General features: G+C 39.4%; 1 long non-coding RNA gene across 1 annotated transcript; it reads right to left on the reverse strand.

The window, feature by feature from the left end:
- Positions 1–1,350: 1,350 nt before the first annotated feature.
- On the reverse strand, positions 1,351–11,571 carry LOC140716198 (uncharacterized). The gene is made up of 3 exons (XR_012096263.1): positions 11,074–11,571; positions 10,755–10,906; positions 1,351–2,065 (listed from the first exon to the last, which is right to left on the reverse strand). It is a non-coding gene; the product is annotated as an uncharacterized lncRNA (long non-coding RNA).
- Between the last annotated feature and the right edge of the window lie 2,719 nt (positions 11,572–14,290).

Raw genomic sequence — 14,290 nt, forward strand, 5'->3', positions numbered from 1 at the left:
GACATTCAAAATAGCAAGCAAAAAATAAGTATAGTTCCACTAAAAAATAAAAGACATGTATCGCCCCCAAGACCCTGAGTGCAAATTAATGGCACGGTTTGAAATATTGCAAAATATTATGGTACAGTTCCTGGCAATCCTGCCAGTCATTCCACTGATTGAACAATGGAGGGCAGCACAGACTGCAGAAATACTGAAGTGGTGAGATGAAGTCAGACCTTCATTTGATAATTTGCTAGTATCTGTCTAATGATTGCAGACAGTGACTTGTATAAGGGATTTAGGTAAATGCCAAGTTAGAACACATTGCAGGAACATGTGAAAGAATATCAAAGTGGAATTGAGTTGCAAAGCTCTTCAAAAGATGTCACTGACACAACGGGGCTACTGGCAGCCCTGTGCATGACATATTTACATGATTTTATCCAATCATGGATGATTATACTGGCCTCATTTTCATTGCATCATAAATGGATGACATGTTTTCTTTCTTTATCAATCTTTTTATTAATTAAATAAAAGAGTACAGATATATATATATATATAACAAGAGGAGAATTATCTCAATATCTTTTTCAATAACAATTCATATAAAAGGTAAAATAAACATTCTCAAGATCATACATATTATTAATCTAATAGTGTGTAATAAAGAATAAGATAATCAATTCTCCTCTTATCTGTGAAAAGAAGAAAAAAGATAAAAAAACTTTTATAATTTTAACAGACATTAAAAAAAAAACCATTAACTAAACTAAATAAAATAACAAAAGAGGAGAGAAAAAGGGAACTGGGCAGCTCAAACTGAGAGTGAAAGCAAGAAAGAAGAAAAACTTTCTGATCAAATCCAACATTTCGAGAAGGTAACTGGAAGAGCCATAAATCAAATTATATGAAAATATTGAATAAAAGGTTGCCAAGATTCCTCAAATTTAAAGGATGTATCAAATGTCTGACTTCTTATTTTCTCTCAACTTAAACAGGACATAATTGAAGTAAGCTAATAAAGAGCAGTAGGTGGATTAGAATCCTTCCATTTAAGCAAAATGGCTCTCCTAGCCAGTAAAGTTGTAAAAGCTTCATCTGTTGAGCAGAAACAGGAATATATCCTGCTCCCGATGGAATGATCCCAAAAATTACTGTAACTAAATTCAGTTGTAGATACAAATTCCAGACTTTTGATAAAGTTTTAAAGACTTCTTTCCAAAAATTATCTATCCTGATACAAGACCAAAACATATGTGTTAAAGTAACCACCTCAGTATTACATCTATCGCAAATAGGACTAATATTGGAAAAGATTCGGGCTAATTTGTCCTTTGACATATGAGTCCGATGCACTGCCTTGAACTGTATCAAGGAATGATGGGCACAAATAGCTGAAGTATTTACCTAATTAAAAAATATATCCCATTGATTATCTGAAAGTGAATCTCGAAATTCCAATTTCCATGCAGCTTTAATGTTATCATTAGATAACATATGCAAATTCAATAACCATTTATAAATTATAGCAATCAGTCCTTTTTGAAGTGGTTTAACCTGAAAAGGAGTATCTATTATATTGGGTGAATAAGCCGAGGGAAAATTTGGAAGTAAACTACGTAGAAAATTCATAATTTGTAAATATCTAAAAACGTGTGCATTAGACAGCTCATATTTGTCCACTAACTGAGTGAAAGACATTAAACAATTTCCCATAAATAAATCTAAAAAAGTTACTATTCCTTTGGTTTTCCAAATTGAAAAGACCGATACGAAATTTATGGTTTAAAAATTTAATTGAGATGGATTTTACTAGAAAGAAAAAATCATTAAAGTCAAAGAATCTACAAAACTGAAACCAATGGACGGCATGTTTTTGCCTTGGATATCAAGCTTCTGATTACCTCCTTTGTTGCTTTCAATCAGTATTATCTTCTGACTAACATTTGTCCAGTATTTAGAATAGTTGAAGAGGAAGTAATTGCATTGGTGGGATGTTCACCATAAAATGACAAAACCTTCTTATCACAGTTCAGCATGCCGACCTCAAATTCACCAGGATTCAAAAGAGTGATGTTGCCTAAAATAGTAGGAGTTAAAGGCAGAGTTAAGATGGCACTAAATGACAACTCTTTTGCTTGCATCTTTAGAAACAGCTCTATTTTCATCTTTAATAACTTTATTTTTCCCTTTCAGGGTTCCTTTGAAGACCCTGACCTGGAGTTACACGCAAACTTCAGTTCTTCGACCCATTCCCCTGGTTTCAGGATTGGCCGTTATCTGACATGCCGGGGTTTGGCCTGAGAGTCTCGCCTGTATTTGAAAGCCTAAGATCTCAGGGCTATGGAGACAGGCAGATCAAGGGTTGGTGTCATGGCAGGAGACTCATGTGTTGTTGGGAAGGCCAGAAAAACTTTTGCTGTGGGCCCGAAGACCCAAGCTCTTTGCGATCTCCAGACCCAGAGCTCGAAAAAAGCAATTAAACAGACTTTTAACATCATAAACTAGTGGATTGTTGTGAAATATCTTCCATTTCATGCACATCTGCTCTCACCCCATCCACCCGCCACCCCATTCTGAATAGAGTTCCCCTTGTCCTCATCTACAATCCCAACTTTCATCAACTCCAACGGAATCCCATCACCAAGCAAATCTTACCCTCACCAACTCTTTCTGCTTTCCACAGGGATCGTTCCCTACATGATTCCCTTGTCCATTTAATTTTGCACCCCCCCCCCAATCCCTTCCCACCGATCTCCCTCCTGGCACTTATCCTTGTCTCATTCACACAAGGTCCAAAAATACACTCAGTCAGGCCTGTGAATTTGTCAATCGCAGTGCACTTTAATATCACCAAATCTTCCATCCTCATTACTTGAATGTGGCTCAAGCCATCATTACTTATTTCCAACATTTCTCTATCATTTTCTCCATAGTAAACCCTTATCAGAAATTCAATTAAAAATCTCATCCTTCTCCTGTAGCTCTACTGATAGACAGAAATGTTGATATTCAAAGGGATCTATTCTCCATTTAGACACCCTTTTATTCTTAACATATCTTTAGAATCTCTTCATTTTTTTCTTAATCGTGCCTGTCAGGTACATCTTGTGCCCCTTATTTTCATTTTATAGTCCTTTTATTTCCTTCTTTTTATAGTCATCAAAGGATCTGCTTGTTCCCAACTGTCCAAACACCTTCACCCTAACAGGAACATGCTCACATTGGAATCTGGTAGGCATAATTTTAAAGGCCTTCCACTTACCTATCGTCTGTTTACCTGTAAAAAGTTTCACCTATTTGATTTCTGTAAGATTCTGCCTAATACCTCTAATATTGGCTGTGTCCCAGTCTTGGACCTTGACATGAGTTCTCATCCTATCTTTCTCCATAACTATTTCAAAACTAGTAGAATTACTAAACACAGAGTGCTCCCTGAATGGCACAGTTATCGGTTAAAATTTATACCATGCTAATTGCTGCACTACCATGATTCTATTAGAGCTCATGGGCATTACAGAGTTCAGTTCTGGCACCATTCTGGAAGGACTGCCTGTATAACATCCCCTTGGAATACCTGAGGTTTCCCCGGGTGCTCCGGTTTCCTCCCGCAATCCAAAGATGTGCCAGATAGGTATTTGATCATTCTAAATTGTCCTGTCATTAGGGTTAATGGGGTTTGTCGGGGTTGTTGGGATGACATGGCTCAAAGGTCTGGAAGGGCCTACTCTGCACTGTGTTGCTAAAATAAACATGAAACTGACCACATGCTTCTAGGGCCACTTCTTTCAAAAGCTGATGATGCTGACTATTGGTCCATGACATTTATCCCCTTTATTTCACCAATTTCCCTTTGCTATAAGACTGACTTCTTTACGTCCCTCTATGTCATCAGATTGTTAGTTCCTGAAAGCTTACAGGTGAATGAATAGATTAACCATGCAAGAATGTTGCAGACCTGAGTCATAGTAAATGGCTGAATTAGATATGGCTTTACTCCTTGGAGTATAGGAGAGCGATGGGACACTGGACAGAGGTATATAAAAATTAGGAGGGGTTTTGATAGGGTAAATGCAAGCAGATTTTTTTCACTGATGTTGGATGAGACTAGAGTTAAGGGTGAAAGGTGAAAAGTTTTAGGGGAACATGAAGGGTAACTTCTTCACTCCGAGGTCTTAAGAGTGTGGAAGGAGTTTCTGGATGAAGTGATAGATACGGGCTTGATTCCAATATGTCAACAGTTTTTGATCAACTTTTATCCCACAGGAATCAAACATTTTGAAAAGGTGATAAAATTGCTCTCTGTGTGATAGTAGCATCTGCCAGCTACATTTGCTAAAACTAAAGTCAAAATTTTATCTCTCTCCCCGCCTCAGCCATTGAATTTCATTACATAGAAATAGAAACATAGAAAACCTATAGCACAATACAGGCCATTTGGCCCACAAAGTTGTATCGAAAATGTCTCTACCCTTGAAGTTACTTGGCTTACCTCTAGCCCTCTATTTTTCTAAGCTCCATGTACCAATCCAAAATTCTGTTAAAAGATCCTATTATATCCGCCTCCACCACCTTTGCTGGCAGCCCATTCCACGCACTCACCACTCTGAGTAAAAAACTTACCCTTGACATCTCCTCTGTACCTACTCCCCACACCTTAAACCAGTGTCCTCTTGTTGCAACTATTTCAGCCCTGGGAAAAAGCCTCTGACTATCCACACGATCAATGCCGCTTAACATCTTATACACCACTATCAAGTCGCCTCTCATCCTCTGTCGCTCCAAGGAGGAAAGGCAAGTTCACTAAACCTATCCTCATATGGCATGCTACCCAATCCAGGCAATATCCTGGCAAATCTTCTCTGCACATCCTTCCTGTAGTAAGGCGACCAGAACTGAGCACAGTACTCCAAGTAGGGTCTGACCAGGGTCCTATATAGCTGCAACATTACCTCTCAGCTCCTAATTCAATTCCACGATTGATGCAGGCCAATACACAGTACACTTTCTTAACCACAGAATCAACATGCGCAGCTACTTTGAGTGTCCTATGGACACGGACCCCAAGATCTCTCTGATCCTCCACACTGCCAAGAGTCTTACCATTAATACTATATTCTACCGTAAAATTTGACCTACCAAAATTAAACTCTTCACTTATCTGGGCTGAACTCCATCTGCCACTTCTCATCCCAGTTTTGCAACTTATCAATGTCCCGCTGTAACCCCTGACAGCCCTCCACATGATCCACAACACGTCCAAACTTAGTGTCATCAGCAGACTTACTAACCCATCCTTCCACTTCTTCATCCAGGTCATTTTTAAAAATCACGAAGAGTAAGGGTCCCAGAACGGATCCTGAGGCACTCCACTGGTGACCAATCCCCATGCAGAATATGATGTGTCTACAACCATTCTTTGCCTTCTGTGGGCAAGCCAGTTCTCGCTCCACAAAGCAATGTCCCCTTGGATCCAATGCTTCCTTTGTTTCTCAATAAGCCTTGCACAGGGTACCTTATCACTACCTCCTATCGTCCGGCGTGCTGTATACCTAAATAAAGTTTCCTTGAATGCAGTACACAAATTCAATCCTCTCAAAATCTTTAATTCTAATGGTAACTCAGTTACCTAAAGTAACTAAAATCTTGCATAATTACTGTCCTCCTACTTTTGCATTTGTCAATAATTTGTTAATGAGTATTCACTTTCGGGATCTGTTTGGAGGTCAATGATCTTTGCACTTGCAGAGCAAGGCCCTCTCTTCCTCGATACTTCATGGGACCCTGTTATTCATGGTGTGTGTTCTAGCTTCATCAATAGTCCCAAAGTGCATCATCTCACATTTATCTGAATAAAATTCCTTCTGTTATTTCCCACCCAGCCCATTTTGCTAACAAATCAATAAGAACTGGTATCCTACGACTACTGAGGCACAGCACAGATCACCAGTGCCTGCCCATGATCACTATCCCTACATTCTCAGCTTATTCATGTGCTTTTCCTAAAAGACTCTTAAGATGCACTATCATATCTGCTTCCATGACCATGTTGCTTGCCAATTCCAGGCACCTACCATCCTCTGTATGAGATAAATCTTGCCCTACATATAGCCAGTAAACTTCTATGCTATCTTTAGTATTTGACTTTTCTACCCTGGTGAAAAAAGAAGCATGCTTCTGGTAATTTTATAAACCTATTAAATCTCTCCTCAGCCTCCACCACTCCAGAAGAAACAATCCAGTTTGGTCAATATCTGCTTGGAGCTAATTACCTTTTAACCTGGCTGCACCCTGGTAAACCTCTTCTATACCCATCTAAAACCTCCATATCCTTCCAGTAATCACATGAGGCCTAACCAATGTTTTATACAACTACAACATGACTTCTTGACTTATACTCAATGCCCAAATCAATAAAAGCAATCATGCCACACACCTTCTTTACCACTCTTTCTAATTGTGTTGCCACTTTTAGAGGGCTATAGAGCTGCACGTCTAGACCCTTCTACACATCAATGTGTTAATGCTCCTGCCAGTCACTGTATACTTTCCCCTTACTGTTGCCCTCCCAATGTACGACACCTCACAATTGCCTGGATTCCCATATGTGGGGAGAAATGGTAGATCAATTATCCTAATGCATCCTTTAACGATTTTATTTTCTGTCTGCAAGTCCACCATTTTTGTGTTTTTTTCAAGCCTTCTAATCAACCTATCTACATTTTCATCCAAAACTTTTATAGCTGCATTACAAACAACAGGGAGCTTGACACTGACCCTTGCAGAACACCACTGGTCACTGACCTTTAGCCAGAATTATATCTATTCATCACTACACTCTGTCTTCCACGGGCAAGCCAGTTCTGACTCAAAATTGAGGCACTGTGGATTTCATGCATCTTAATCTTCCAGATCAGCCTACCGTGGGGGACCTTGGTGAGTGCTTAGTAAAGTCCAGGCAGGCAACAGCCACTGTCCTACCCTCAGAAATTATCTTTGTCACCTCCTCAAGAATCTGAGTCAAGTTTGTAAGACATGACCTGCCCCACACAAAGCCATCTGGATGGCTCTATTTCATTCCTAGTTGTACTTTATGCCTTTATTTCACCAGCCTCAAGAATATTTGTCTCCATCCCCAGGATTAATGCCCTTCAGTGAGGGAGTCTGGCATTCAGTAATTGGTTTGGTATCCCTTTCTATTAATACAGGTCTGCACACAAAGTTAAATCTGCCTCTCTCTCTCCCTGCTTGAAGCAACTTCAACTCAATTGAGACAGTAATGAGAGGAAGACAAGAAGATTGGTTGCTAGGTGCAGTACTATGTCACAAAGGAAGTCAGTGCTGCACATTAGGTCCTTTCCTTGCCCTTTTAATGTTCCAGTGCAGGGACACCAGTGTTTGCCATTCAGTGCTGAGCTGATCAGTAAAATACCACCTGCTTGAAATGGTGGAAGTACTTTAAAAAGCGAAACAGAAAGACACTCAAAATGCAATACTTTGCAAAGGTGTAGGTGAGTGGTATCAGGTGGGCAAGAGAAAAGAAATGTGTTATGAGGTCTCTAGAGACTGCTTCATTTGATAAGATGCTCAATGGTTATGCTCAATTCTATATTCCATACCACCTATCATCTAAAGCTCTCCCTATCTAACTCAGACTTGAATATGTTTGGTAACTCAGTACTCACAGTGATATTTTTTTAGTTAGGAATCCCAAATTGGTAAGGAATGACCAAAATAAATTTCCCCTGTTGCTTATATGAATAACTGAACCTTGGATGACTTATCAAAAATGTAGGGAAGGTAATGGGATTAATGTAAGGTCAATGTAAATGGGTGGTCTAGAGGTTAATGTGGACAGTGGCTGGATTAGAGGGTATTATCTCTCCGGAATGGTGGGATCAACATAGACTTTTTCACTGGAGTGTCAAAAGCTGAGACCAATTAGAAGTTTATTAAATTATAAGAATCATAATGGCTATATATCTCTATGATTATATAAGCTGATTCTGCTCAATCTCCTGGACAGTTTCTAAAAGCTTTCTTGTCACCCATCCTCTTTCTGGGAAACTGAAGCGAAAGGCATTAGTGTTGAGCTCATCATATTCCACCTGCCACATTTTAATCTAGTTGTTAAATAATGAATATCTCTGCAGATTTTTATGTATTCTTCAAGATTTACTTTCCCAACTCTCTTTGTATTATCAATGGACTTGGAATGCTTTTGTCTGTAACAAATCCTCTATCCATGAAAAGTATCACGTCTTTATCACAAACATCTCTTATCTTGACATCTTATGTGATATAGCTCTTATATTCCTTAAAGGTATGGTCTTAGCTTTCGTATGTCTCCTTATCAAATACGTTTTAGAAATCCAAGTACTCCATGTCTATTGATATTCCTTCATATACAATGTTTTTTGGAAATGTGGAAGAACTCAAATAAGTTTCAGTACAATCCCTTTCAAAAATCATGTTACCTTCACATGCAATGCCATCCTTCTGCAATATCCACAATGTCATCTCAGGCTTGAATCACCTGGAAAGGAGTAATACTTATGCCAGGCTGCAGTTTATTGACTTTAGCTCAGTGTTCAACACAATCATACTCTCAGCGCTAATCAAAAAGTCTGCATCTCCCTCTGCAACTGAATCCTTGACTTCTTCACCAGCAGGCTATGGTCAGAAATAGCATCTTCTCCATGCTGACTATCAGCACTGGTGCTTCTCAAGAATGTGTGCTCTACTCTCTCTACATCCACAGCTGTGTGACTAGGAACAGCTCAAATGTCATCTGTAAGTTTGCCAATGACATAACTATTGTTCACAGAATTTCAGATGATGACAAGGAGGCAAACAGGATTGAGATGCATCATCTCACAGAACGTTCTTACAGCAACAACCTTGCACTAAGTGTCAGTAAGAGAAAGGAATTAATTGTTATCTTCAGGAATCATAAGTCCAGGGGATACATTTAGGGATCAGCATCAGTAAATTTCTACAGATCTAAAGTGGAGAGCATTCTAACTGGTTGCATCACCACCTGGTATGGAGGAGCCACGGCACAGGATCGAAAAAGCAGCATTAAGTTGTAAACTCCGCCAGTTCCATCATGAGCACTACCCTCCCTCCCCAGCATTCAGGATACCTTCAAAAGGCAATGCTTCAAAAAGATGGCATCCATCATTACGGAATCCATCACCCAAGACATGCCCCCTTCTCATTAGTAACTTGAAGGAGGAGGTCTAGGACACACAATGAAAGTTTCAGGAATTGCTTATTCCCCTCCTGCATCGAATTTCTGAATGGAGAATGAACCCATGAACACCTTCTCAGTATGTTTCCTCTTTTTTTGCATTACTTATTTAATCTATATATATATACTTAATGTAATTTATAGATTATATTACTATGTATTGCAATATGCTACTGCTGCATAACACATTTCACAACATATGCCAGTGATATTAAATCTGGTTCTGATACTGATTCTATGTCATAAACCTTTAGACATGAAATATACGCATGTGAATTTTGAAGCGAACCATGCAATTTCTCTTTTGACTTTCCAATATTACATGATGGAAAACCAAGATCATTGAATTTTCAAGCAGATGTTGCAGCCAAAGTATTGTCATCACTGATAATAAAATGGCATAATTAAAATAACTGGGCACAGAACACATTTTACTCATGCACAAGCAGAACAAAATGGCTCCTATCACAAGCATTATTCTAAAGTCATACATTATTGCCCAGTCAGTTCAGATTGGCAAAAACATCTCCACAACCTGTATCAGCACAGAGGTACTGCACGGATGTGCATCTAGCCCTCTGCACTACTTGCTTTACACCTATGACTGTTTGGCTATGTACAGCTCCAGGACAATATACACATTTGCTGATAACACCACTGCTGTGAGTCATATGAAAAAACAGAGTGATGAATCAGCATACTAGAGGGAGACTGAAAATGTGACTGAGTTGTGTAATAATAACAACCTCTCACTCAATGTTAGTAAGACCAAGAAACTGCTGTAGACTTCAGGAGAGGGAAAAGAGAGGACCGTGACCCAGAAATCATCAGTGGATCAGAGGTGGAGAGGATCGGTAACTTTATATCCCTGAGTCTCACTGTCATATAAATATTATTGTGAAGAAAGCACAACAGACCCTTGGCCTCCTCGGGAGTCTGCGGAGGATCAGCATGTCATCAAATACCTTGTCAGACTTCCATAGACATGTGTTGGAAAGTGTGCTGACTGGCTGAATTATGGCCTGGTTGGGAACACCAATGCCTTTGAGTGGAAATTCCTACAAAAGGTAATGGATTCGGCCCAGTACATCATGGGTAAAACCCTCCCACCTATTGAACACATCTACATGAAAAATTGGCATAAGAAACAGCATCTATCATCAAAGCTCCTCACCACCTAGGCCAGGCTCTTTTGTCACTGCTGCTATCAGGTAGAAAGTACAGGTGCCTCAGGTCATTCATCTCCAGGTTGAGGAACAGTTACTACCCCTCAACCATCAGATTCTTGAACAAAAGGGGATAGCTACAATCTTTTAAGAACTCTGTTATATTCTTATATTGATGGATGATATGCTCATTATTTATTGTTATTTATATCTGCATGTGCACAGTTTGTTTACAGTTTCTATAGATCAATAAATCTCATTCAGTGACTTATCAAAGTCTTTTCAAAAATAATCAGTTCTTTCAGAAAATCAAATTCAGATCCTTCAAATGAAAATAAACATACACCAACCATATTACATCCTCTATGTCATTAAACATTTCATTCCCATGCTGGTTCTTCAATCTTGGGTAGCTCGCCATCTTGTTTCTTGGTTCATTGAATGAAGTAATTGATCATCTGTGGAAAGTCGATTCCCAATACTTAACAGAAAAAAACCTGCCCTGTATACAATAGAAATACAATCCATAAGTTTGTACACACATTCTATTTTCTATTTCAAAGTACCTCAATATCATATTGTCATTTCCAAAGATTTCTCAGTTACAACATACTGAACATATTTCACACATAAATTTATACACTTGGAACAGTAAAAGTTTTAACTTACCAATTCCCTTGGTGTGATTTAACATAACTAATTTCCGGTCACATGATAGCGACCTTGGACACTCGTCTCTACTGATATTGTCTTCTTACAGCTGCTATGTCTGTAGCTTCATTAGATCTTTTATTTCTATCATCTCTCTTCCACAGGTTTCACCCTAAGGTTTTCAAGCAAATAAGATAGAGGTACTCACTACTAATTCCACTTTTAACATTTTATATCCCTAGTTTCTAAAGGTTTGCTGCATTTCTGTTGCTTTCCCATGCCTGCGTCAACCACACTTCGTTCTTGCACAGCTTTTTCTCTCCCTTAAGTTCTCTTTATTTTTGTATACCTTGTTTTCATTCCTCCACAGGTGGAGCTTTCTAACATTCCATTTTTGAGTTTAATTAACCTGGGCTGCATCCTCCCACTTTGAATATCTGCCAGTCCCTCTGCATATAGCATCAGGTTGCACTGTAATGGGCTGGGGGTGTTCAACATATATTGAAATCTGGAAGAGACTCTACAGTAGATAAACTCAGAGCTTGGAAAAAAAAACTGAACTATTATCACTAAAGGATTTCCTAGCTCAGAATATTTAGAGTTCTAGATTTTTCTCTGTGTCTACAAGATCTTGGCAGATGACATATAATGTAGATAAGTGTGAGGTTATCCACTTTGGGAGTAAGAACAGGAAGGCAGATTATTATCTGAATGGTGTAGAGTTAGGTAAGGGAGAAATACAAAGAGATCTAGGAGTCCTTGTTCATCAGTCACTGAAGGTGAATGAGCAAGTGCAGCAGGCAGTGAAGAAGGCTAATGGAATGTTGGCCTTTATTACAAAGGGAATTGAGTACAAGAGCAAGGAAATCCTTTAGCATTTGTACAGGGCCCTGGTGAGATGACACCTGGAGTATTGTGTATAGTTTTGGTCTCCAGGGTTAATGAAGGACATCCTGGCTGTAGTGGAAGTGGAGCGTAGATTCACAAGGTTAATTCCTGGGATGTCCGGACTGTCTTACGCAGAAAGGTTAGAGAGACTGGGCTTGTACACACTGGAAATAAGGAGATTGAGAGGGGATCTGATTGCAACATGTAAGATTATTAAGGGATTGGACAAGATAGAGGCAGGAAATATGTTCCAGATGCTGGGAGAGTCCAGTACCAGAGGGCATAGTTTAAGAATAAGGGGTAGGCCATTTAGGACAAACTTCTTCTCCCAGAAAGTTGTGGGGGTGTGGAATGCACTGCCTCAGAAGGCAGTGGAGGCCAATTCTCTGGATGCTTTCAAGAAGGAGCTAGATAGGTATCTTATGGATAGGGGAATCAAGCGATATGGGGACAAGGCAGGAACTGGGTAGTGCAGGCTCGAAGGGCTGAATGGTCTACTTCTGCAACTATTGTCTATTGTCTATCTTCTGAGTTCAGGCTGTTAGTGAAAACTTTTGTCTGTCATGTCTTTTCTCGTCAACACTTCATTATGCATCTCTTTTCCTTGTCGAATCTCAGACTCATTTGGGACTGTCGAAACCTGCAGACTTTTTCCATCAGGTAGGATACACTGATTATGCATTTCCTCTTTTGTTGTTGTTTTCCTTTTGACTGATAGGCAAGTTACTTTCCACAGTGGATTCCCCTACATCAGTTAAGTAACTTGCATTTCTTTGGGATTCTAGCATTGGATCTGCTACTGGAGTGGTAGTAAATAGTTGGTTTGGAGCACACAATTCTTCTGTGTAACTCTTCACAAGTTTCTCGACTCTTAGAAAGTTTGTCTACAATGTCAAGACTTGGTCTGAGGTAATAAACCTCAACTTCGTCAGAGTCAGTTGGATTTTCTTCCTCTTCAACTGACTGTTCATTCTTCGTACTCCTGCGTGTTGTGGACTTGCAAACAGGGACAGGAGAAAGTTGTTCATTGTCTTTAGAAGAAATCCACAAGGGAGCAGTAGATCCCTATGTAATGTTCATATGGGCCCAGACTGGTTCACAGGACATATCTTGTAGACAGACAGATCAACAGCTTGGCTCACCACTACATAGACTATTTCTTCCTATTTATCACCAAGTTTGTTTTTTACCTCACAGGTGCACACTAGAACTCGGTCCCCTTCTTTCACATGTTTGTCATATCTGTTCTTAGTTTGGTCTGCCATTTTCTGTGAGTACCCCCTAGCTATCTTGGACCTTTCTTCGAGATGCGATTTCGAATTTTGTACATACTGAGAGTGTGATGTACCATGTTTGTCTTTCCAGGGTACCCTGAAAGCAAAGTCAACTGTGAGCTTGGGTTGTCGTCCAAACATCAGTTCATATAGGCTAAAGGCACTCATCTCGTTGGACTTATAATCTCACCAGTGACTTTTATCTTTCATCTCCAGGGTTCCCAACATACTTAAGAGGGTCCTGTTAAACCTCTCGACATGGGGTGATATGGTGTAGTTCTAAATTTGAATTTCAGTCCTCTCACACGGTTCTTTAATCAAGTTGGATTCAAAGTCAGGCCCTCTGTTGCTGTGTAGGCACTCAAGATGACCATTATGCGAAATGAAATGCTCCCATAGGTACTTCACAACTGTCTTGGCTTTTTGGTTAGGTGTAGGAATAGCCAAAGAATATTTACTGAAATTATCAGTTATAACTAACACATCTTTTGTGTTACTTTGATCTGTTTCTAATGTAAGAAAATCCATGCAGACCAGATGCAAGGGTTCAGTTTCCAATCTTCATTAACTGATCAGCTTTCTCAGGCAAGGCCTTTGTTCTTACACGTTTTAAGCTTGCGTTCCACATTAGTACCCAACTTGGGCCAATAGAATCTGTTTCTGACTAAATCCAGATTACAGTCAATGCCCATGTGACCAAATTCATTGTGAAGACTTTTAAGTACATCAAATTGAAACTTTTCAGTTAAAACAATCTGGTATGTTTTTTTAACCTCTGGTTAATCTTTTACTGTAGAAAATTCAGTCTTTTAGCTCTAGATGATCCCATTCTCTGAGAAGGTAGGGTACTCTGGGGATTGTGTTCCTCGCTGAAGGAGATGGCCTTTCACCAGTTTCCATTTTATACAGGGATCTGATGTAATCTGTATTCTGGTATCTGTAATCAACCTGTAATCTCTGCATCAGAGAGATGAGAAATGACTGGCAATCCCTACTCTCGATAGTAAGGATTTCACTGACTTGGATTAACTTCTCTCACAGGATTTTGTCATGTTCTTTCTCACTGTGCTTCA

The sequence above is a fragment of the Hemitrygon akajei genome, chromosome 25 (assembly GCF_048418815.1).
Source record: "Hemitrygon akajei chromosome 25, sHemAka1.3, whole genome shotgun sequence".
Classification (NCBI taxonomy): domain Eukaryota; kingdom Metazoa; phylum Chordata; class Chondrichthyes; order Myliobatiformes; family Dasyatidae; genus Hemitrygon; species Hemitrygon akajei.